We start from the raw sequence: 25,995 nt of genomic DNA, 5'->3' as shown, positions 1-25,995 counted from the left end.
AATTTATCTCCCGCCCTCTAAAATATAGGGCCATGCACTTGACACAATAGTTTTCTAGCAGTGAATGTCTCAGGGGAAGCAGGATTAATGTTCTTTTCTGTTTAGGATTCTCTTGAAGGAGGGTACTGTTAGAAGCAAGAGGGCAGATTGATAACAAACAAAAGCATTTTCCCAAGGTTGGCTAGATTCTTGGCAGCTCTCACAGACCCTTCAAGTGTCCCTATTTTCCAGGGACAGTCCTGGACTTACAGACGCCATCCCGGTTTCTGATCTGATCCCAGAACGTCCTGCTTTTCCTTAGGACACCCCTCTTTTCATCGGAGAAATGTTGGAGGGCATGGAGTTGTGCCACCCCCAAGCCAAGGAGATAAGTAAATAGACAAACTTGAGAAGACATCTGAAGACAGCCCTGTATAATGTTTAATGCTTTATTATGTTTTTATATGTGTTGGAAACAGCCTAGAGTGGCCAGCACAGCCCAGTAAGATTGGTGGAGTTTAAATAATAGAATTATTACTATCATTATTATGGAATAGGATTACCCTATTTTCATCGGAGAAATGTTGGAGGGTATGCTCTCACTCCCCAACTGACCACCATTTGCAAATGTTGAATAGGTGTTTTCTGACGGTGTTCAGAGCAGGCAGATGTGTGTCTCTTCCTGTCTTCAGTCTTCAAGGGGAGAATTTGACTGCTATGTGTTTTGTAGGGCTGGCCATATGCCCGACTCTACAGAGGACAGTCCTCTGTTTCCAGGGCTGTTGGTGGATAGTCTTCTCTTTGAAAGTGTCTTCTGTTTGAAAGGTTGTTGGGTCCAAGTCCAGTTTAAAGATCTAGAACCCTAAGGAGGGAAAGCAGAGGCCTTGAAGTGGTCTGTCAACAGTTATCACCCAATCAACAAACTGAACAGGTGCAAAGGGACCTGGCTATTGTCTTCCCCACTATGGTGAAATGGACTGCATTTGCATTTGCATCTTAGTAATTATTTCTAATTTTGCTTATGTGCATATAAATTACCGCATGCAAGATTTATGCAAATCTGTGTCTTCTTTTTCTTTTTCTTCTCTTTTTTTGGTGAGACATTTCATCTTTTGGGGAAACATGTGAAGATCATGCTCGGAAACTGAGATGAAAGAACAGGCCTCAGAAATGCAAATCATGTTACTTTCTGATATTTACATATAACTATGAGTATAGGCTTCAGAACTACTTGGCAGTGTTCCTTCTATACCTATATGTAGGCTGTTTTCTTTTATCATTTTCTTTAAGGTGCTTAAAAAAAAACACACACACCCCAAAAAAAACCTAGTAATCACAATTTCTGGCTTTCAAGTCCTTAGGAAATATGGCACCATCCCATGAAGAAGGTCATTGAGGGCTTTTGAGATGTGAGAGTATTCTGAAGATGGATTAATGGCAAAGACAAATGATGATTTTTATTTCAACTGAAGTTTCGGTGGGCTTTCTTTACGGGGGTAGGGTTAATAAACCACACTTGACACAGAATATTGTAAATTCCTGCAAAAACAGCATTGCTTTAAAGTTCAGTGAAGGATCAAAAAGAGTGGAATCTCTATTATTGTTGTTATTTTATGCCCTGGAAGAGGAAAGTGTATTTGGGGTTTGTGCATATATATATATATATATATATATATATATATGCAGGTTTTGGTGTCCTCGGGTGTCTTCCCGTGTAAAAGTTGGGGTGTCGTCGAAACGTCGCCTAGACACCCCAACTTTTACACGGGAAGACACCCGAGGACACCAAAACCTGCATTCCTGTACCCGTGAAAATCTACGAAAGCAAATATATATATATATATATATATGCTTTCGTAGATTTTCATATATATATATATATATATATATATAACCTCCAGGAAACTGCATCTTTGTCTTTTGTCTTTCCTCCCTTCTCTTTGTGGTCCAGAGACAGTGCACTGACTGACTCCTTCAGAAAAGAGATCAGTGAAATTGTCAGTTGATTACTCCTCCTTGATTAGCATTTATAAGAGCCCTGTGATACATTATTTGCATTCCTATTTAGCCGTGATTTTGTGGGGCAGCAATGATTAAACTTGTCACGGGGTCTGATTGACAGGGTCAGATCTTCACTTTCTACTCTTTTGAAATTAAAAACAAATGTGTCAGCTCTCTTCATGGGCAGTAGCGCTGTGAATCTTGCTCGCCTTGTCATCAGAGATAGGTCAGGAATGTTTTAATTTTAGGGATGGATTCTGCTTGTCAGTGTAGGATGTGACGGCGTGTAGTTCTGGAGATGAGATGTGAAGGGTGTAAAACAAAGAATGGGAAGAACAAAGACAAAGACACTCACATTATTAGACAGATTTAATTAGTCTGAATGGATATTATGCTAGATGAAGCAGCGAGCTGTGAAATTAACCCTTGATTACGGATCGGCGGATCATGCTCGTAAAGGGAATCAAAAACCTTTGTGAATAAAAGGGAAGGTTTGGTTCTTTCTTGACACCCTCTCCCCCGTCATCCTCACAACTTCTGTTTGGATCCAAAGGGAGGGGGAGCTTTGACGAATCAACCCTGGATGTTAGCATTTTGAAAGCCATGGACGTATTTCTTTCAACCCATTTTGCTCCACAGAACTGGAGAGGCTCAGACCGCAGATCTGAAACTCAGCACTGCAGAAATGAGCAGGGATCACCTTAGCAGCTGCTATATATAGTTCAACTCAGTCCATTCCTACCTAAATCTATGCGCATTTGCAATGCATAGGGAACGGGCAGGTCAGATTTAAGTTTATGATACAGGGAGCGACCCAAGGCTATTAACTTCCTAAGAGCTTTGCTATTGACTGCAGGTAGGATGTGGAGCAGATTTCATGAGCGGCCCTCATTTCAGTAGCCCGGGTGCTCCCACTCCTTTAAACCAGAAGCACCTTGTAGAAGATAAAATTTCAGAATGTAAGTGGAGAATTAAGATGGTATTAAGCAATAAAAGGATATGGCTTGGAGAAGGTCAATAAATGTCCAAGAGAGCCTAAAGTAGAGGACATTATCAGAAGGGAAAGTATCATCGTTAGTAGGTTAATAAAGTATTGGGCAAGGAAGCAGTATGGAAAAAGCATGGCACAGAGAACGTATTGCAGCTTCAGCTCCTTGCAAATGAAACAAGCATCCATATATCATCATATCATTTCCTTGATTTTATTGCTTTATCTTTTTGTAAACTGCTTTGAAGGTGTAGGGGTGGTTTTTTTTTAACAATCAAGTGGTATAAAAGTTTTATAAAGTATATAAATAATTATCACTTGTTGCATCCACATTTCAATGCAAGATTGCTGCTAACTTCTAACTGTACCCTACTTGCTAATACAGTGTACCCTGGGTTACATACACTTCAGGTTACATACGCTTCAGGTTACAGACTCCGCTAACCCAGGAATAGTACCTCGGGTTAAGAACTTTGCTTCAGGATGAGAACAGAAATTGTGCTCCGGCAGCTCGGCAGCAGCAGGAGGCCCCATTAGCTAAAGTGGTGCTTCAGGTTAAGGATAATTTCGGGTTAAGAACGGACCTCCGGAACGAATTAAGTACTTAACCCGAGGTACCACTGTATTGGGTAAGAGACAGCAAACTGAAGCTCAATCCAGATAAGACTGAGGCACTGTTAGTGAGCAGTTCCCTAATCCGGATGGATAAGAGGCTGCCTGCTCTTGATGGGAACGAATGGCTCTCTTAACCCTCCCCCAATGTGCTCTTGCCCTCAGCAAGGAGTGTGCACCAGTTGCTCCTCTGAGTAAGTGGCACCGATCCACTGGCAGAGCAGCACTTATCAGGCAGCCTCTGGCTCACTGGTGGATGAAGGTGGGAGTGGGGGGAGCGGTCCACCCCTGGTGCCATCCCGGGGGGGTGCCATCGCGGCCACTGCCCTGGGACACGCGCCACTTGCTGCGCATCCCCCAGGACATGTAACGCGCCCCTGCCCCTGCCTGTTTGCCGCTAATTTGTTCCTGGATCCATTTGGTAGTTCTTGGGGTTGGGGTAGAAAACAAAGTACAGTGGTACCTCAGGTTAAGTACTTAATTTGTTCCGGAGGTCCGTACTTAACCTGAAACTGCTCTTAACCTGAAGCACCACTTTAGCTAATGGAGCCTCCTGCTGCTGCCGCACCACCAGAGCACAATTTTTGTTCTCATCCTGAAGCAAAGTTCTTAACCTGAAGCAATCTTTCTGGGTTGGCGGAGTCTGTAACCTGAAGCGTATGTAACCTGAAGCACATGTAACCCGAGGTACCACTGTATGCAATATACATTTACCCAAGTGACCTACATTCTAAGAAGGATTTAGGTTTATGGCAATGTGTGGACATAGTGAATTAGGTTCAATTTGGCCTAATCCGAGGTAGACACATTTCCCTATCCAAGTTTAATCAGGACAAATACACTAACCTGTTACTTATGATGAGTGATCGCAATCTGAAGCCAAATAAGATGTGATGCTGCTCTGGCATGGGACTTGGAAGATCAGTCAAGATGGAGTCTCTTTGGGATGCTTAACTTTAGGAAAGCCACTTCTACTTTCCAGTGCCTTCCAACGTTACTATCGGGAAATGAGCTAGCAGTTTAAATTAAATCCCCGTAAAAAAACACATCATGGGATTTTTAGAAGGACTGATCTTTGGATGCAAAACCTAATATAGTATGAACAGACTTACTTACTTTGAAATAAATGGGTTGGAGAGAATTATAATCTAACTGAACGACAAAATGGCCTTTAGTCTGGGCCATCATTCAGTTATTGGAATAGCTTGATAACAACAAATGTCAGTCTGGCTGATGTTAATGGGACTGCAATGTCTTAAATCACAACTTACCTTTTGTGTGTGTGTATTTACGTCGTTGAAAAGATGTTGAAAGAACCAAACGCACAAAAGTAGGCTGGGAGATAATGGACAATTCAGTTACATTCCCAAGGATTTAAGAAGACCCAATGTAGTCCTCATGGGCTTCATAGTAAGAAAATGCTGTCCCTAAGACGTGGATGCAGAAAGCTGAAGGTTATAATGGGTATTCATCCTGACTATGAATGGCTAATGATGTATCATATTATTATTATATTATATTATATTATATTATATTATATTATATTATATTATATTATATTATATTATAAATCCTTCCCTTGCTCCTGAAGGAGCTCAGGGTGAACAGCAGTACATTCTCTGTAGGTGAAAAACACACTCTTCTTTTTTACGGCATGGCTTTCTTGTTACCACCATTTGAAGGAACACACTTTGTTCTTCACATGAACTACAAAGTAAAAACAAACAAACAGTGGTTCTTATTAAGTGAGTGAATAAGGTGAAAATGGAGAAGAGCTGTAGCTCAGCAGTGGAGCAGGTGCTTTGCATGCAAGAAGGTCCCAGGTTCATTCCCCGGCATCGCCAGGTAGGGCTGGGAATATCCCATATCTGAAACCCTGGAGAGCTGCCTCCACTCAGCGTAGAGTAAACAGCGGGCGGCGGTGTGGTCTAAACCATTGAGCCTCTTGGGCTTGCTGATCAGAAGGTCAGCGGTTCACCTGTGCGACGGGGTGAGCTCCCATTGCTCTGTCCCAGCTCCTGCCAACCTAGCAGTTTGAAAGCACACCAGCGCGAGTAGATAAATAAGCACTGCTACAGCAGGAAGGTAAACAGCGTTTCTGTGCGCTCTGGTGTCCGCCACAGTGTCCCGTTGCGCCAGAAGTGGTTTAGTCATGCTGGCCACATGACCTGGAAAGCTGTCTGCAGACAGGCCCTCAGGCTGAAGCAAGACGAGCGTCACACTCCATAGTCGAGTTTGACTGGACTATCCAGGGGTCCTTTACCTTTACCTTTTACCTAAACAATACTGAGCTAGATGAACCAGTGAAGTGACTTGGTATAAGGCAAAACTAAGGTAGATAGGACCCTGGTCTGATACCATATAAAATATCACCCATGCTTATCTGGGAGTCCCACTAAACCCAATAAGATTCACTTAGGCATAGACTTGTGTAGGGTTATACTATAAATGAAGCTTGAATTTCCTGGTGAGGAAATGGTATGATGATGATGATGATGATTATGATGATGGTGATGATGATGATGGTGATGATGATAATTTATTATTTATACCCTGCCCATCTGGCTGGGTTTCTCCAGCCACTCTGGGCGGCTTCCAACAGAATATTAAAATACAATAACCTATTAAACATTAAAAGCTTCCCTAAACAGGGCTGCCTTCAGATGTCTTCTAAAAATCTGGTAGTTGTTTTTCCCTTTGACATCTGATGGGAGGGCGTTCCACAGGGCAGGCGCCACTACCGAGAAGACCCTCTGCCTCGTTCCCTGTAACTTGGCTTCTCGCATTGAGGGAAATGCCAGAAGGCCCTCGGCGCTGGACCTCAGTGTCCGGGCAGAATGATGGGGGTGGAGATGCTCCTTCAGGTATACTGGACCGAGGCCTTTTAGGGCTTTAAAGGTCAGCACCAACACTTTGAATTGTGCTCGAAAACGTACTGGGATGTCTAGTGGAGGGCTAATGCTAGGCACTAAATAGTGAGGAGAGCAGGGCGGTGACTGTCAAAGTTTCCACTTGGGTGCCAAGGAAGGCAGCCAGTCTTCAGCTGAGCTCATGGAAAGCAGCAGCCAGAGAATTAGAATTCCATGGTTGGTGGAGCTCCTACGGTTCACTGCTCACAGCTTAGCTCACTGATTTTCCTATGAGGTCATGGTGGATAGGCCTTATCCAGGGATACGGGAGAAATTCAATTCAGTTCACTTTTAAAGGTGAACCTACTTTGCAAAACAATGTGTGAACTGAAACATTGTCATCCTCCAAAAAATTCACGATTCTCCAAATTTTGCATTTCGGTCCTCTAGCCAGGTAATGACACACAAAAAATGCATATACTGAGGTAGAATGTACATAAAAATGCACATATTAGTGAAAGTAACATGCAAAACAAATGCATATATTGGGGAAAATATAAAATGTGTATATTAGGAGAAATTTGTGCTGCGTGCTTGTGAATTTTCATGAGTACCTTTTTTAAAAAGAAGAAAAGAAATGCAGACTGATGTGAAAATGTGGAGAAATGAACTTAAGACTGGGGGGGCGGGAATGGGAAACAGGGAGAAAGCAAAACTCATCAATTCACACATTCCTAGCCTGATCTGCTCCTACCAGCAATCCTAAGGCTGTAGCCCCCTCCTCTGGTTCTACCACTGTTCTGAAAATCTCCCCTGTGTTTTTTTGACCGGTTTCCATCAGTTAAAGAGAAAAGAAAAGATACTCAAAATTACCAACAGGGAGAGAAAATTTCATTTGCTTTCTCATGGATGGGATTTCTAAGATTCTTGGGGAAATCATGTGCTTTAAATGTGTGGTGCAGACACAGCCACTTTATATTGACACAGGAAATGCACATATTTTAGGTGGCAGTTTACCCCCTTTCACTGCTGTGCTTTAATGATGGCAGCGTTCCTTAATAGCAGCTTTAGTAGCTACTATTGCTGCAAGGAGTAAGTGGTCACCATATGCAATAAGTTGCTGTTATTGCTATAATTAGCAGTAAGTAGAGATTGGCAGCTCCAGAACTGACCCAGAATGGATTGTATTTCAGGCATGCTTACATCAGTGTTGATGCTCACATGGTTTGAGAAATTGCTGTGATGTGGGGGGTGGGTGGATCATCCAATCCCTGGAGTATCCATCTACATATGAAAGAAAAAAATGTATCTACTGCCTGTCCTGAATATTCAGGAAATTCAGTTCATCATGCAGGGTATCTTCCGTCCTCAGATCCAAGTCAGACTCATTGCTTATGCTCAGAGCTCTCAATCCTTGTTTTGTTTTTAGTTCCTCTATCCCGTCTTCTCTCCCCCCTCCCACCCCCCACCCCAAATGAAATTCGTTCCTATGCTAGCTTAGCATGTCAGCTTGTAAGTCTATAAAACAGTTTTCTACCAGCTGGAGGTCTAACATGCTACATGAATACATAACAGTGCCTAACCAAGAAGGTTTGTAATTCAGTAATTAGCTGTAATTAATGAACACAAAGTGAAGACTCATTTACAGTTTAAATTATCACATTAGCTCCTGTCACCCTCTATGTACACAAAACAGCAGGAATTCAATTATTTTTATTCTTCGGAGCTAATTTAAAATTTAAGGAATGCCATTACATGAAATAATAGGTAGGAAATGTAATAGAAATCACTGGGAACAGTTGGCCGACCATAGAATAGGAGTGTGTGTGTGTGCTGGCAGCGATTTGGAAATGTTTGCATGGTCTCTGTGGTTTTTTCCTGTCTTGTTGTTCAAGCATCTGAAGGGTTAGCATCCCGCCTTTCTTCGGCGTATTTAAAATGAAAACGAGCTTGGGGGCTGCTGACTCTTTGTAGCAAGACTAGTCGTTAAGCGTAATTGTAGAATCGGTTGATACAGATAATGCTGTTGATAGTAACAAGATGACAGTGGGGAAATGCTCCCGACATTATATTTAATGGGGCTGAGCCAATGGTATCTGCGCAGCCTCTCCTTGTACGATTCGCCAATCTCGACTAGCAAAACTTCAGTCTTTGCAGAGCTTAAGTGACTGCTGTTTTGCAATCTGCCTCTACTTTTTGTACACGCATCTGGAGTGTATGGGGGGGGGTACCTTTCCCTTTTTATTTTATTTTATTTTATTGATTTATTTTGCTTTTAAGCACATCAGTTTGCATATACCCCTGTTGCATATGCTGCTTATGTGAGAACCCAGTTTAGCAAAGGAAAAATAAATCCAGACACACTCAGTACTAGTTCAGAAGCTCCTGCACTCATCTGAATTACCACCCTGTTTTCCTCCATCTTGATTTCAGAGCCAAACGCTGCCTTATTTATTTATTTGTCTGCTTGTTTCAGCCTGAGCAAGCAGCCCCATGGCCCAGTTTTTCGTGGGTAATCAGCTACTGAGTCGTGCATTTTCTGTAGATAGAGGGGCGGTGGTGACAAGGCAGAGGGAGGGGGTAGAATGGGGACTCTATTGGTGAAATGTTGCCGTAATTAATGAAACCTGCCAGTAATTGGGAAGGTGTAAGGCTCTGCAATATGGTAATGATAGTCATCCGTTCCGTATGGCATGCTCTCTGCCGCCACACGCCACACGCCAGGCTGCCAAACTCCCCTCTCAAACAATCCTTCATCATCTCTGGGATCTCGGATACTTAGCCATGCAAATCTTCCTGACAAGCCTCTATGTCTTTGTCTCCCTAACTGGACAGTATAGAGTTGTTTATGGATATTGAAGGCATTTAGGCCTCAGTTGGAGCTTGTTCAAAAATCGTTAGCAAAGTTGCCTTCACAGCATTGTCAAATATTTATCCCTGGTTTCAACAGCGGCCCTCCCACCCTCTTGTGACAAAATCAGCAATAGATTGTCTGATCTGGAGCTGCCCATGCGATCAATTCTCTGCGCACAGGAACACATGTATTATCCAAATCCTATTTTACCATCAATCTTACATAGAAATAGAATCATAGAATCATAGAGTTGGAAGAGACCACAAGGGCCATCGAGTCCAACCCCCTGCCAAGCAGGAAACACCATCAGAGCACTCCTGACATATGGTTGTCAAGCCTCTGCTTAAAGACCTCCAAAGAAGGAGACTCCACCACACTCCTTGGTAGCAAATTCCACTGTCGAACAGCTCTTACTGTCAGGAAGGTCTTCCTAATGTTTAGGTGGAATCTTCTTTCTTGTAGTTTGGAACCATTGCTCCGTGTCCACTTCTCTGGAGCAGCAGAAAACAACCTTTCTCCCTCCTCTATGTGACATCCTTTTATATATTTGAACATGGCTATCATATCACCCCTTAACCTCCTCTTCTCCAGGCTAAACATGCCCAGCTCCCTTAGCCGTTCCTCATAAGGCATCGTTTCCAGGCCTTTGACCATTTTGGTTGCCCTCCTCTGGACACGTTCCAGTTTGTCAGTGTCCTTCTTGAACTGTGTTGCCCAGAACTGGACACAGTACTCCAGGTGAGGTCTGACCAGAGCAGAATACAGTGGCACTATTCCTTGATCTATACTCCTATTGATGCAGCCCAGAATTGCATTGGCTTTTTTAGCTGCCGCGTCACACTGTTGGCTCATGTCAAGTTTGTGGTCAACTTGAACAGGACTGTTCAAACGAGATTTGAAGCTAGGCTTCCACTTCAGAACTGAACATTTGCTTATCTTATGGACTGAGGGAGGTCCATCTGTCCAGCCACACTGCGTGACCTCAGTGGTGGACCTCAGTGGACTCTGATGCCTAGTAGGTGAAGGCCAAAGGGCAACACCAAGTGAGATCAATGATGCGGACAGGAAACACCACCTAAAAAGAACCATAGTGTCATAGCGACACCATGTGATTTATGTTCCTGATACCAGATTTGAATGAGATTTTATTGTGACTATCTTTCATAATATGCGGCAGCTAGACTGGTGACTGGTGACAGCCGCCAAGACCACATAACACTGGTCTTGAAAGGCATACATTGGCTCCCAGTACGTTTCCAAGCACAATTCCTTTTTTTTTAATGAATATTTATTGAAATTTTCCACATAATATAAACAAGAAAAACAAAAAGCAAAAATTGAAAAAAGAACATAAAAAAAAACACATAATATTTTAAAAAGCCTTTTTTTCTTTAACCTTCTTTCCCAGGCCCCCTCCCCCCTCCCCTTCTTGCATTCCAATTTAAGTTATCTGCTCAACAAGTTCTTATCTTATTTCTCAACCTTAACTTAATAGTTTATTTAATCATGCTATTGTTTTACTTTTCCTCTTTCCTCCGTTCCTCAATTTATTTTTAGAAACCTTATTTCTATTTGATTTGAAAAATCAATTTTCTCTTATTCTTAAGCCTTTTTCCTAAAGTCGACCCAAGTTTCCCTTCCACGATTTTCCCCCCATTCCATAAAAATTACAGAGAAAAAAATATAAAGAGAAAAAAAGAAAAGACTTAACACATTATATTTTTACACCCTTTGGATTCCCATATCCCACCCTCCCTTTCCCGGTTTTGATCCCCAAACCAATGTCCATCAGTCCATCTATTCTCAGCCTGGATCCCTCACGTCAGAGGCTCTTAAATCTCTCTCCATTTCTCTCTGCCGGTTTTTTTGATAGTCCTTTGTATTGAATACAAAGGACTGTCCAAGCACAATTCCAAGTGTTGGTGTTGACCTTTAAAGCCCTAAACGGCCTCAGCCCAGTATACCTGAAGGAGCGACTCCACCCCCATCGTTCTGCCCAGACGCTGAGGTCCAGGGCCGAGGGCCTTCTGGTGGTTCCCTCATTGCGAGAAGCAAAGCTACAGGGAACCAGGCAGAGGGCCTTCTCAGTAATGGCACCCGCCCTGTGGAATGCCCTCCCATCAGATGTCAAAGAGATAAACAAATACCTGACATTCAGAAGACATCTTAAGGCAGCCCTGTTCAGGGAAGTTTTAATGTGTGACATCTTTTTGTATTTTTGGTCTTTGTGGAAGCCGCCTAGGGTGGCTGGGGATGGGCAGGGTACAAATAAATTATTATTATTATTATTATTATTATTATTATTATTATTATTATTATTATTATTTGCACTGCGGTAGGAAGATTTTGGGCATCACAGGGCAGCACAGAGTCTCAAAGGAAGATGTGCTCTCTCATACCCCCATTCCCAGCATGTTCACCCTTCTGTCTTAGCAACGTCTACACTGGCTTGGTCATGTCCACAGAAAGGAAGGTGGCAGGATCCCCAAGGACGTGCTGTATGGGGAGCTGGCTTCAGGCACCAGGTCTGTTGGCAAACCCAGTCTGTAATACAACGTGGGAATCCTTTGCAGACATCCGCAGTGCCTGAAGAAGGACAGTCAGGTTGTGCATCCATAGCAGTGCCCAGAGGAGGAATGACCACTGGGAGGAGCACAGGGAGAAGAGATGCCATAGTGCATCTGCAGCAGCACAACCGGATGTCTTCATCTGCCCCAGCTGCAACAAAACATCTCTCTCCCATATCGGCCTCTACTGCCACAGCGGGTGCTGCAACCTTCTAATGGTTTCACTTAAGCCCTAATGCACACCCACCTATTGTCTCCCAAAGCAGACAGAGGCCAACAACAAACTCTTGTAAGTTGCTTTGAGAGTCTCTTGGGGCTATGAAACAGGATATAAGTAAACTCAACATAAATAATAATACTTAAACTTCTTCTGCTTTAGTAGCTTCACACACACACACACACACACACACACACCGGATAATCTTCTGCTGGGGAAGGAATGGAAATGGAAATGTGCCATAATTTTATTTTTAAAATTAATATTGTACAGAATGTCTGTGTTTAAACAAAATCAAATATTTTCCAAAAATTGGTTTGCTGTGGGATTCTAAAATAAAATCCCTGTCCTCCTGAGGCACAGAATAAACTAATGTCATATCTGCACCATACATTTAAAGCAGTGTTTACCACATTTAACAGTCATGGCTTCCCCCAAACAAGAGTTATACTTGGAAGAATGTATGTGTCCCCCCCCCCCCCAACACAGAGAACTACATGCTATAGAAATAACATAGTATGTGCAGGTTTGTAATTATTCACTTTGATGTCTGGGGGGGGGGGGCTTTTGTTTTGTTTTTAACGTAACGCCGCTATGGCTGACTAATGTCATGTGAACATGGCTTCATGTCCCCCCCCCCCCAAAAAAAAATCTTCCTGGCCTGTTTTCCACCGCCATCATGCCTGAGAAGATACATTTATTTACAGTGAAGGCAAAAACAGGTTAGTGAAGTGTGAGCTATTTTCAGTAGGAAAATAGAACAAGAAAAAGCCTCTTTCTGCCTGTGCTGGTCTTCGCTTCAAACTGTAGCTGCAATAGCAGCAGTGTGTATGTGAGTTTGAACAGAGAATACAGTAGATAACAGGGAGGAAATTATGGGTAAATACATAAAATATTGTTCTGCTGTGGGAGAGGTACTTGGCAGGCACTCTCCCATTCAAGGTGAGCGATAGGCAGACTTAAATAAATAAATAATTGTCAACCAAATGTAGTCTCCTCACCAACTTCATGATTACACAAACTTGGTGTGTCTGCGTTACTGTTACCAATTTTGTTTCAGGGATTTCTTTTTGCTTAATGAAAGGAGATCTCCTTGTTTCTCCTGTGGTTCAGCAGGCAAATGGAAGCCTATAACTGAAGATAACCACTTAACTTGCTTCAATCCCAGATGTGATTGCCTGATCAAGGGGTTAATCAAAGGCCTGAAGCAAATTGAAAAGAAGGAAAAGGAACTCCGGAATAATTAGGGACTCCTCCTGACTCCGCCACGCTTTTATCTCAGAGTTTCTGCAGACGTGGTGATAAGCAGAGAAGGCATGGCGTAACGAGTGCAGTTGACTAGAGCTTCCTGGACCACACTTCTCCATCACAGTGAGATCTTTCACATCTACCCCAGCTGGGAAACACATTAGTGATGTGGGGAATGCCATGCAGTGGCGGAGCTTCATGCTCCAACACTGGGGGGGGGGGCGGAGAGCAGATGGGGGCAGGGCTGGCACCCCACTGGGATCGTGCTGCCGGGGGCGGTGCGCTCCCCCCACACTCCTCTTCCTCCGCCAGCACATCCCTCCACAGGTGAGAGCTCTCTAGACTTGTCCACACCAAAGAGGGGGAGACTGTTTTCAGACTGAGAGCCACTTTCTGGCCCACCTTCCTGTAGTCACATGTCAGTGGTGGGCAGGGCCAGAGACAAAAGCAGGTGGAGCAAAAAATGTATTGCTCCACCACCCTGTACAGCTTCTACATGAGCCGAGCAGGGAACAGGAACACCGGATGGTCAGGAACAGGAGGCCGAGCAGGGAACAGGAACACCGGATGGTCAGGAACAGGAGGCCGAGCAGGGAACAGGAGCACCGGATGGTCAGGAACAGGAGGCCGGGCAGGGAACAGGAACACAGGAAGGTCCGAAGCCAACAACGACGTTGCTCCCGCAACCTGGGGCCGGGGTGACTGGGCTTTTATCCTCTTCTAAGGCCAGGGGCGGTCCCGGCCCCCAGGAGCCCCGCCTCCTCTGACCTTAAGGTGAGCACTCCTCCTGGGAGCAACCAGTTCCCTTCACCTCTCTGCCCTAAGCCTCTGCAGATCAGGAGAGGCCGAAGGGTTACTGGGCCCTGGAGGAGGCTCACCTGTAGCCACTGAGTCCTCAAGCCCCTCTGGGGCCAGAAGGGTTTCACCTGGGGCCAGCTCCTGGTGCTCTGCCACAGGTGCAGGCTCTTCAGCATCTAGGCCTTGCCCCAGTTCAGCCGGCCCTGGAGGCGGGGACTCCTGTGCCGGCTGGGATTCCTCTGGTTCGTCCTCTGAATCGGAATCCCAGGCCATCACACATGGCTTCCCTTAAAGAATTGTGTGAAATGTAGTTTGTTAAGGGTGCTGACAGATGAATTAAAACAACAACAAAAGGAACGAGAGATGTTCTTTTTAAAGCATACAAACACACACGAGATCTGGGTCACATCATCTACACTACACATTTAAAGCATTCTCTTTTTTAACTGACTATAAGAGTCATGGCTATAATAGTCATGGCTTCCCCTTTGGATCCTGGGAGCTATAGTCCCTTGGGAATTACAGTTCTGGAGGGGCCTCCTGGCAACTATCCTCATGCTTAAGAAACTACAGTTCCCAGGATTCCCTGAGGGAAGTTTTAACTTCTAAAGTGGTATAAGAGTGCTTTAAATGTATAGATGTGATGGAGGGGGCATGTCCGGTTCTCCCACACAGGGCGCTGAGCTGAGGGGGTGCTTTCCCACCTCCTTCCCAAAAAAGACATGCTGGGCTTTGGGAAGGAGATGGGAGGGCTCTGGGACTCTGCCAGAGCCTTATACCTCCTTCCTAAAGCCCAGTGCCTCGCTTAGCTGGTTTTGCTCAAGGGCTGAGCAGTGGGTGGATGTGTCAAGTTTGGGTTTTGCACAGGGTGCCATATTATCAACATCCACTCCGGGAGAGGGAGCCACAATGCCGAGGTGAGGGAGAGGGAAGAGAGGAGCTCCATTGCCTACAGAAACCATCCCTGATTTGCTTGACCAGGAAAGGTCACAGTGGGTGGTGGACTTCTCAGTGCCCCCTCTTGAAAGTAGCAGCAGAAGGCCTTTTGGTGGGGCCAGGTGTGTGCAGCTGTGTTTAATGTATCAGATCTGTTTGGCGATGCAACAGTCTCTCTCTCTCTCTCTCTCTCTCTTTCTGATGCCGGATACAAACCGCTGTGCAGAGTAATTGCCAAATGCTTACATCAATGCATAAATAAGACAAATAAATTTATTTACATTATTCATATTTTCTGTGCTTTCCTGCTCTTTTATTTATGCCTTAAACAACAGTTACAGTAAATATAACAATAAAAAAGAGTGCCTGCAGCAGGCCGGATGATGATCAAAAAGCTCTGATATAGAGCAATTCATGTTTCTTCTTTACAATCGCTAACGAATCTTAACTTGAGCCGTGTTACGTTCCCATGTGAGTGATAAGCAATGATTTATTAGGAAGTGTCACGAAATCGGAATGCCGTACAGTGAGAAATGAGTGAGTGGGAAACGCGTTCCCAGTTTCCCAGTCTCATTACTCAAAGATGCAGAGTCCCTTTTCCTAGCCTAATTTCACCAGAGATTTTCTTAAAGGCCCTTGCTTTACAACGGGGGGGGGGGGGGAATCAACAACCAAGGCTTGCAGAGAAATGCCTGACCCTGACATAGCCTTGCTGTCTGTTGTCTGTGCCATTATTATGAGGTACGGTGAGCCCTCACAAGGGCAACCCATGCTACTTACATGAACAATGTTATGTGATCCAGGATGTTACAGATCTCAGCTTAGAATAACTTATTTTAAAGTTATTTATGTATGCATTTAGAGCTGTATCTGACATCATTGGTCCACTAGTGCTAGCAGATGGGTGGGTTTTAAATTGTGCAACAGAGGAACCCAATGCAACAGCTGCATTAGCTGGAACTCGCTGCACAACAAATTGTACAATCTATTGTGCAACCAAGTTGCCAGCAGTGGGCTTACTGCTAGCACAAAACTTGTTGCCTGCAGAACAGCATTATCTCTGCATGACTTTAACTTAGTGGTACATTGAATACAATTCATAGTATATTTTATATCTTGTTTTCATCCATTTCATCCAATAAGTCATTTCCCTGGGGTCTCCGATTCAGGTACTGACCAGTCTGAATCTTGCTTAGCATCAAGCACATCGGTTTGTCCTCAGAATGCACACGGTCACAATGGAATATTGAGGAGACCTGTCCCCCTCCTTGAAAATTTGGGGGGCCTCGGCCCCTGCCCCCACTAAATGGCACCCCTGCTTAGCATCATATGTCCTGAGATCTGAAGATAAGAGAAACTAGGAGGACCTTGTCAGATTCTTTGTCCATCTGACCCCAAACTTGCCCACCCTAACAGCAGCAATCCAGGGTCCCCAGCAGAAATTGTTGCCCTGGTCCTTCTAACTGGCAATGCCAAGGAATGGGGCAATTTGCATGCAAAGGATGTGTTCTGTCGCTGAGTTATGATCCCTCTAATGCAATTCATAGAGGGCATATCTATCGATGACTATTAGCCATGATCGCTGAAGTGCATATGAGTGTGTGCCAGGGATAGTCACCAACTTGCATGGTTTTAAAGGTGGATCAGACAGATTTACAGAGGATAAGGCTATCAAAAACTGATAGCCATGATTGCTTTGCTCTTGTCTCCATGGTGAGAGGCAGTGTGCTTCTGAATGGCAATTCCTGAGAACCGCAAGAGAGGAGAATGCACTTGTGCTCAGGTCCTACTTGTGAGTTTCCTACATGCATCTGGTTGGCCACTGTGAGAACTGGGCGCTGGACTGGATGGGTCTTTGGCCTGATCCAGCAAGACTCTTCTTATGCTCTTGTGTTGTGCGTCTCCATGGAGGGGCTGTATGGCATATATAAAGAGGGAGGGAGGCAGAAATAGAGAGATACTGCTGCTGTTTGTCTGCTGATGTCCTGGTGTGGGTTTCCTCTTCCTTAAGAGTTGAACAGGAGGGCAAATGTTCACAGGAGAGGCTTGACTCATCATCATGATGGTTGAAATCACAACCACTGAATTTTTGCCCCCACACGGCTCTTAAAAGGCAAGTACGCCTGCTTTGTTTTGAATCTGGCAATCTTGTCTATCCCCAAGCTAAAGTGGGGACAGCCCCATGGCAGGAAGCTGGCAGAAGTGCATCTTTTCCTTCCATTTTCCTGATGAACTTCCGTGTGCCATTTTAGCCTTGCAAAGCGCAGAGTTTCCCATTGGCAATGCCAGCTTCTCCTAGCATAGCCAGGGTTTGTGATGGGGGCGGGCTTCATGTTGGAAGGGGGCAGAACCTCAGTTGATTAAGTATTTTTTTTATTCACTTGATTTGGGGGGGGCAGCTGTCCCCCTTGTCCCCCCTCTCCACAGTTTACACAGAAAGAAAAACACTGCCAGCTCCCACTGATGAAATGCTGAGTTCTGGAAGCCAATAGGTGACAATCTGTGTCACAGTAATGAAACCAAGCTTTTCACATGTTGGTTAGAACTTGCAAGGGTTCCAGTTGGAGAATAGCCTCTACCCAAGGCGTCATGGACTTCGAAGAAGCACAAACCCAGGGCGAAAGGGAGAAATGAGCTAAGACAGGGGTTGGCAACCTAATGCCCATGGGCCACAAGTGGCCCATGGGGGTCGTTTAACTGGCCCATGCACTCCTGCTACCTGCTTGGCCGGCTCCCGTGTGCTGTGCTAAACCGGTGCGGAGCAGAGCGGGGACTGCCTTCCACAATGCTGGCCAGCTTCCAATTGGCTGCAGGAAGCTCCTGCAGCCAATAGGAAGTTGCGCACGCCTCCTCTTCGCCGGAAGGCGCGCCAGAAACAGCGTTTGCGCATGCGTGTGCGCACACAGGCCCACCATGGTGTCTGTGGGACCGTGAACTGGCCCAAGCCACAAAAACTTTGCCGACCTCTGAGCTAAGAGGTAGGTACATTTGGCAAACCCTCGCCATGATTAACCATGATTGGAAGACAAACTTACTCAGCTACAAGTGATCACCGAAGAAGAAGAACCAGCTGCATGTGTGTCATTAGATGTCATTAAACTCATTAATAAAAGAAAAATGGGTTGTGTTGTGAACAACCTAAGAGAGCTGGATGCAAACCATTGTGGCTTTCATATGCAAGCATATTTAGTCAGAGTCTCATTCTCTGAATGAGAACCAAACATCACTGAACTGAAATGCAATGCCCACCATTCAGAACGATACAGAACGCATCCCTCGTCTTTTTCTATATTCCAGTCGCTACTTACTAGCTAATTTGCATGATATGTTGAGATGGTGGTTCTTAAGTGCACAGCTCATTACTTAATTGTTACGACTGACAGGTACTGTGATCGCCTGATAAGGAAGTTCAACAAAAGAGCTGAGCTGCAGTCATCGGTTCACCTAACCAAGCTACAATGTGATGGCTGCAATTATTACGTGTTAAACAGCACCTTGTGAACCAGCGCTTAGCATCCTCACTGGTGAAAGAGGGGCTAACTGCCCCATAGAAAATATTTTCAGGATCAATCAGCAGGTGGCTTGGAAATGGCATTCAGAGTGAGAGCGGAGTTCACATTCAACCCCAGCACAGGGCAGCTGCTGGCGGGGCTCTTTGTGCCAGCAAAGCTCACTAATGGTGCCCACTATATGGCCACTTACACTGACCATCTGTGTGACCTTTTGCACCTAGTGAGAGGTGTAAACCAGGAGTACGGAGCAGAGCTAGCCTACCAGGTGGCCACACATCCCTCTTCACCTGATGTTTCAAGACGGTTGAGCACAAAAATGGAGGAATGGTCAAAAAGACCTGCTTTCCAGTACATCAAATACAGCTGTGGGAACCCAGGGAAGGGCCTCATCAGACCTGCAAAAACAGCGGTCTTATTGCTCTGGTGGGGGGGGGGCAGTGGGATTTCCTAAGACAGTGTGGAGAGGTAAGGGAGAGGCAGGAAGGCACTGGAGGGGTTAACAACAACAACAACAACAACATTTATTATTAGTTATACCCCACCCATCTGGCTAGGTTTCCCCAACCACTCTGGGCAGCTTCCAACAGAATATTAAAATACAATAGTCTATTAAACTTTAAAAGCTTCCCTAAACAGGGCTGCCTTCAGATGTCTTCTAAAATCTGGTAGTTGATTTTCTCTTTGACATCTGGTGGGAGGGTGTTCCACGGGGCGGGCGCCACTACTGAGAAGGCCTTCTGTCTGGTTCCCTGTAACTTGGCTTCTCACAGTGAGGGAACCGCCAGAAGGCCCTCGGCGCTGGATCTCAGAGTCCAGGCTGAACGATGGGGGTGGAGACACTCCTTCAGGTATACTGGACCGAGGCCATTTAGGGCTTTAAAGGTCAGCACCAACACTTTCAATTGTGCTCGGAAACGTACTGGGAGCCAGTGTGGTCTCAGTGGCCGCTCCCAGTCACCAGTCTAGCTGCTGCATCCTGGATTAGTTGTAGTTTCCGGGACACCTTCAAAGGTAGCCCCACATAGAGTGCATTGCAGTAGTCCAAGCGGCTAATAACTAGAGCATGCACCACTCTGGTGAGACAGTCCACAGGCATGTAGAGTCTCAGCCTGCATACCAAATGGAGCTGGTAGACAGCTGCCCTGGACACAGAATTGACCTGCGCCTCCATGGACAGCTGTGAGTCCAGAATGACTTCCAGGCTGCGCACCTGGTCCTTCAGAATGACCACCAGGCTTTGAAAAGCTGGTACCACTGGGTCCAGTTAATTCATTTTGTTGATGTAATTAAACTAAAATTGGATTTTGAATAAATGGTGCAATTGATTGTTACTGCATTGAATTTCATTGTGTTGTTATCTTCCTCAGTTTCCTCGAGCAAACCACTACTCTGAATAGTGGGGTTTTTTTATAGGGTAGGAGGCACTGGGGATGAGTTTATGGAACCAATCGGGCAGCAAATGAAATGTTTGGGAACCATTGTTCTAAAGCATGGGCACATTCATATGGGAGTAAGCAGTCCTTGAGGTTCTTTGATTTTAAACCATATAGGGCAGTCTTCTTCAACCTGGTGCCCTGCCAATATTTTGGACTACAAGTCCCATCAGCCCCAACCAGCATAGGGCTGATGGGAGTTGTAGTCCAAACCATTGAGAGGGCACCAGGTTTGCTGAAGCTGCTAAACAACCTTATAGATACATGTCTATTTGTACTTTTGCTTTCTTATTGAATCCCTCTGGAACAGATGCACGTGAAAACACGTCAGCTCAAAGAAATGCAATTTTTTAAAGAAGCAATTCTGACTTTGTCATTTGCATTGTCATTTTGTTTTGTTTTTAATTATCTCTGATTGCAGGACCAATGCCTTAACCCCCACCCCCAGCTCTCCCACCCTGACTGCCCACACCTTCTCCACACCGCGGCTGACATTGAACTTCCAACAACCCGGACTGAGAAGACTGCCAAAAGAATAATAAAAACCTCCAGCTATTCTTCTTCATCCTCACTAACAATTTGGTAATGAAGTATTGATTTCCACTCCCCTGCTTATGGACGATATTAGATTTTCATTGATAAACTGCAGCGAGGCTGTCTGGTCTCCACTGTCCCCTTCTGCTGTCACTAAAACAAAGTACCACTGAAGTAGGATAATGACTGAAAACATTGATGTACTTATTTTGTCAATTTGTAACACTCGACAGGAAAGGGGGGGTGGGAAATATAATTCTTCATCGTTTAATGTCCAAGCGTGCTCCACAAGATGCAGTCACACTGGAAGGTTTGCTTTTCATGGTAATCTCTGTTTCCTATTTATAACCCCTTTGGGATAGTTTGTCTAAAGGAAATGTTTCAACTCCGTGCAGCTATTAGTAGTGCACCTGGGTTGCCCAATCCAGTCATGGCACTAGGGATCAATACATCACCGTAAGCAGAAGAATTATTAAGTTAAAACAGATCCCGAGCCAAAAAAACTCGGAACAGCGTTAATCTTCCCAGCAAGTTGTTCCAATAGTTGCGGTTAACCCTGTTGTTGCCAAAGATTTGTTGAAAATTGATTGTTCCTCCAGCTCTTTTATTCACATTGTCTTTGCTTTCTTTTTTTAATTTAAGCATCGTCATATTTCTGTATTTCAAGGTGTATGCAATGAAACTTTTGCCCTCCAAACAAACGAAAACGAGAAAGGGTGTGTTTTTAACATGTGTATCGACGGCTCGAACCTTTTCCCAGCTTTTATCAATGCAAGAACAAACAGCTCACTTGTTGTCAGGACTATTATGGATACGTAGTAATGCAAAGATCCTAAGAAACACTATCTCCTGTTACCTATTTTTAAAATTCCAGCTCATCTTCCAAAGGAGCTAAATGGCCTTGAAAAAGAGGCAGAAGGAAACATTCTGTTTAAAAATGGTTCTTTTAACTCCCCCCCCCCATTAAAACTTTTGAGGTTCCGATTTTAATTTGTGGAATATTCACGTTAATAATGAGATCTAATTAAGACATCCATTAAAAGCCCGTTAAAGTTAATTTAACGTAAAAATTCCAATAGAACTGTATTAGATTTTCTCCATTAAATTAACGTTATGGATTTTTAACGGATGTCTTAATTATATGTTATTATTAACAGGAATACTGTATTACACAGATTAAAATTGGGTTCTATGTCAACTCACGGATAGCTTCCAAGACATTTTAATGGTGAGCGCTCCCCGTCACCCAGTACATTGTTTGTAGGGGTTAAATACAGGCACAAGCTCCTTTTCTCTAGCTAAGCATTTTCTATACAAAGCCAGCCTTTAAGAGACAATCTGTCTGTGCATTTAAAGAATGGGTTTTCATATCCTTAAAGGAGAAATAAGACTGCATTGAGTCATAAATTGCTACTCAAAATATAAAAGGGGCATACACCAGGCATAAAACTGAAAGTGTTTCGGGGGAGAAAGACAGAATTCTTAGAGGAATAAAAGCAGTACAAGCTAAAGCTAAAATAAAATGGAATCCTGAACAAACATAGGCTGGAATCTGTTTAGTGTTTCCTCCAGTTTCTGAGAACAGAAAAATCTGACATCAGAATTGTCTGAGAAATTTTGACACGATCCCTAAACTCAACATGGAAGCAAGGAGGGGAGGGGGGGAGAGGGAAAAAAATTCCCTTCTTATTTACCTCCTAGGGAAAGTGTTGCCCTTATGCCACATATAATAGCAAATTGCTTTTTTTATGGCATGCATAACCTAGATGGGAAAAAAATATGGCGCTTGAGGGAAGGAGGGGAAAAGTAAATGAAGTTCCAGGAATGTCATTCTGAAGTAATGAGGCATGGACAGAAAATATACCCCTCACATCATCGGATTGAGATGGCAGTCGAAATAGCTTCATTGAAGTGTCAGCACTCATCCATCAATCAATCATCCACAAGGAAAAATAGCGACAGTACAACGGGGCAGCTTTTATGGGATTTACTCATGGGCATAGGGAATAGCAGCTCAAATGTAGTTCTGACATGAAAAGCAAGGTGCTGATATTATTTTTTATGATGGGAGGATCATAAAGTGAATTGAGAACAGTGAGGTCTGTCTTTGCTTAACCTATTCAACTGGAAACAAACGGAGCTCAACTGGAAACGTACAGAGCCTTCGGATGGGTTAAGATTGAAGCATGTAGGCGCTGCGGCAGGCCACCGGCCATTGACAACGAAATTCTATTAAAGCCCAAATCGATGCATTAGTGCTGGGCTCCTCTGAAGCTGTTAAATTGTACCAAGCCCAGCCTGGGATTATTAAATGAAGTTACGTAATGGGTAGCTCTGCAACGCTGTGAGGCCTGGAAGGGGGGGGGGAGTGCAGGCGGGCAGGGAGAGTGGGAATGAGAAGCAACACATTTCAGTTTTGGGGAGAAGCAGCGCCCATTTCCAATGCAAAAGGCCTCCCCTCTCGTCCTCTCGGCAGAAGCTGATTCTGGAGCCACAAAAAAGGCTATGCAAGGACCGCCAACATGGCTTTGAATGGCACACCAAAACCGAGCCCGTTCTGTTTGTTGCTCAGTATTCCATGAGCAGCTTATTGTGCAGAACAAGGGTTCAATTCAGCAGGGAGATGTTATGAGCAAGCGCCACCGAAACTAATGGGATTTGCACAAGAGCACTTGTATGGAGCCCTGGAGCACAGCAGCTGGCTGAGAGAACGAGCTGCAAATCAGGATTCCCTGGCTCAGGTCTTGCCTTTGCCATGAGATCACTAGATGGCCCCCAAGCTGGTCTCCCTTGGCCTCAGTCCCTGCATCAACAAAATGGAGATAATGAGACTGACCTGCTCTATAGGTTTCTTGTAAGGATTACAGCAAGTTAATGTAAGCTATGTGCTTTCAACACTCTAAGGCACTAGATAAATGCCAAGTATTATTGTTATTATTGAATGATTAGCAGCGCTCTCATGTGCAGCCCCTGCTCACTTCCAAAGTAACTTCCTGCTGGATTGCACCCTAGATTTGCAAATAGTGGATGTGTTTTAAGAGTGGGAAAATTACCTTCTGCTTAACATCATCAGCCATTTTTAACAGCTCGGACACCAGCTTCTGTCATTTGCAGAGCAATCGTCAATGCAGAAAACCACTGACCTTGTGAAAAGCTCCCATGTTGCTTTAGTGGGCATGAAGCTGTCCAGAATGAAATGAACCGGTGGAAACCAGATGCAAAATTCTCTGAAATCTTGGGAGAATCTTTTTAAAATTCCATGGACTCAGGAATTAGGGATCACAGTTCTGCTTATGCTGGTAAACAATGGGCAGATACTTTCAGGTACAGTATTATGTACACCTTTCGCATTGTACTCCAATATGACATTCTGGGTTTATAGCTACTAGGTGTAATTCTCTTTGTGTGGCGGCCCATTTGGCAGCTGGATAATGCCTACTTTTATTTTTTAATTAACTCTATAAAGTTTGTAGTCCTGGTGGCTTCAGAAAATGTTAAGCAGTGTCTAAGAAATTAATAGAACTCCATTTGTGCATTCCACTGCATTGACAGTGGTGAGGGAACAACTGCATACTGCTCCTTCAGGGACAAGACACCATGATTTAATGATCTTGGAACTGGGAAGACCCAAGGTCAAAACCCAGGTAACCAAAAACCTTACTGGGACACCTTGGGCTGATCGTTCTCTTGCAACCTACCTACCTCATAGGATTGTTGAGAGGATATAAAGAGAAGGGACCCTGCGTGCTGCCCTGAGCTTCTTGGAGGAAGTATGAGATATCAAAAATGCAATGCAGTAATACATAATAATATTATAAGAAGACTTAAAATATAAGAAGGCTGTATAGGAAGAGAACATGTGATTCCTCCCAGTGCCAGCATTATCTAGGTTGTTGTTGTTGTTGTTGTTGTTACTACTACTGCTTAATGCCAAAATAGGTGTTTAAGCAGTTTGCAAGACTAAAAACCAAATATGCAAGCATCAAAATATAAAATCCACAATTAAGGTACACAATAAAACAATGCCCTTAAAATGTAAACACCCATCTGTAAAATACACAGAGCAAACCCCATTAAAACATTTAAAAATATTTACATCCAAAATTAAAATATGCAGCTCAGGTGGAGAATCACCACACCCACTGCTATTCACAGTGGGATCAAAGCCTTCCTGGGTGCCACTGCAAATAGCAGCCACTAGGAGGAATGATTCTGCATTGGGACCGTGGCAGCAGCAAAGGGTTAAAGCCTCCTCTCCTTATGTTGTGGTTGTGACTCAGCTTGCCCCCCCACCCCTTTCCACCAACTATTCATTACTTAGAAACAAATGACCCAAAGGCAAAACTAGGGCTTTAGTTTTTGAGGCTTGTCTGGAGTCAGGGTTTGAAAATACCTTTGAAATCTCTTGTACATGGGTGGAGCCAAAGGATTTGCACAGGCAGCCTCCATGGCAGTTACAACACCACCCACTGCCAGACCATCATGGTTTGGTGGCCTTGGTTGTTTGGAATGCATCCTCAGCGAGGACACAAAGGTAGATCAGTGGGAGTCCTTATATGCGCCTCAAAAGAAGATACACAGGTAGGATCGAACTCTCAGACCTCATTGAAAAGCTGTCTACAAATTACAATATTGCATTTTTAAACTCTGATAATTTTGCCTACGTTGCTCTCCTCTGGGAACATTTTAGGTAAACATTTGAATTAAATGAGAAAATATATATAACACACACACACACACACTCCCCATCCCCCTCTTGGTATATAAATCTGGATGAGCTGATAATTTATCAATCATATAAATCAGGTAACACACTCACACAAAATCATTGCCTCTTTTCCCTGTTCCCTGGCCTCAATATTATCACCCTGACTTTTATTCTCATTGGATACCATCAAAACATTAATTAAAAAACCAGTGATCAAACAGCCGAATATTTATGATTTGCATCCCTGCTTATTAACAAGTGGCATATTGATACACTGTATATCCAAGCTGTTTACTCTCCCACACTGCAATAAAGCAGAAGGAATTGTCATCATCACCTACAGCCTGGAAAGATTTACTTGGAAACATGAGCTCCCTTTTTTGTATTTTTTTACTGGCAGAGCATGAAAGAAAAAGGTGGGAAATAGAAGATTTAAGTTATGCCTTTCCCCCTTTACCACGTATCTTTTCTGTAGGTAAGATGGACTTGACCAGTTTGCTGTGGACAGGTTCCTACTGGGCCAAGTGGCTCAGTGGTCCTCTGAACGGTGTCTGGTTTAGAGCGCAAAAGTCCGATGACCTACCTAACCCAGCCTTTCTCAACCTGTGGGTCCCCAGATGCTGTTGAACTACAACTCCCATCACACCTAGCTAGCAAGGCCAGAGCTCAGGGATGATGGCAGTTGTAATCCAACAACATCTGGGGACCCACAGGTTGAGAACCGTTGGGTCCTAACCAGTGCTTACTAGTCAGTGCAAT

General features: G+C 44.2%; 1 protein-coding gene across 2 annotated transcripts in view; it reads left to right on the top strand.

Annotated features, from left to right (window-relative positions):
- Window positions 1-22,067, top strand: part of TSHZ2 (teashirt zinc finger homeobox 2) — a 344,424-nt gene extending 322,357 nt beyond the window's left edge. For both annotated transcript variants that reach the window (XM_083744170.1, XM_083744174.1), the window contains exon 3: window positions 20,416-22,067. The gene's annotated coding sequence lies outside the window, so the exon portion shown is untranslated. The remainder of the gene's footprint in view (window positions 1-20,415) is intronic.
- The last annotated feature ends 3,928 nt before the right edge of the window (window positions 22,068-25,995 follow it).

Source organism: Podarcis gaigeae (genome assembly GCF_964106915.1).
Source record: "Podarcis gaigeae genome assembly, chromosome: 6".
NCBI classification, from domain to species: Eukaryota; Metazoa; Chordata; class Lepidosauria; order Squamata; family Lacertidae; genus Podarcis; species Podarcis gaigeae.
Note: the sequence above shows the minus strand (reverse complement) of the source record. Positions and strands in the feature narration are given on the sequence as shown.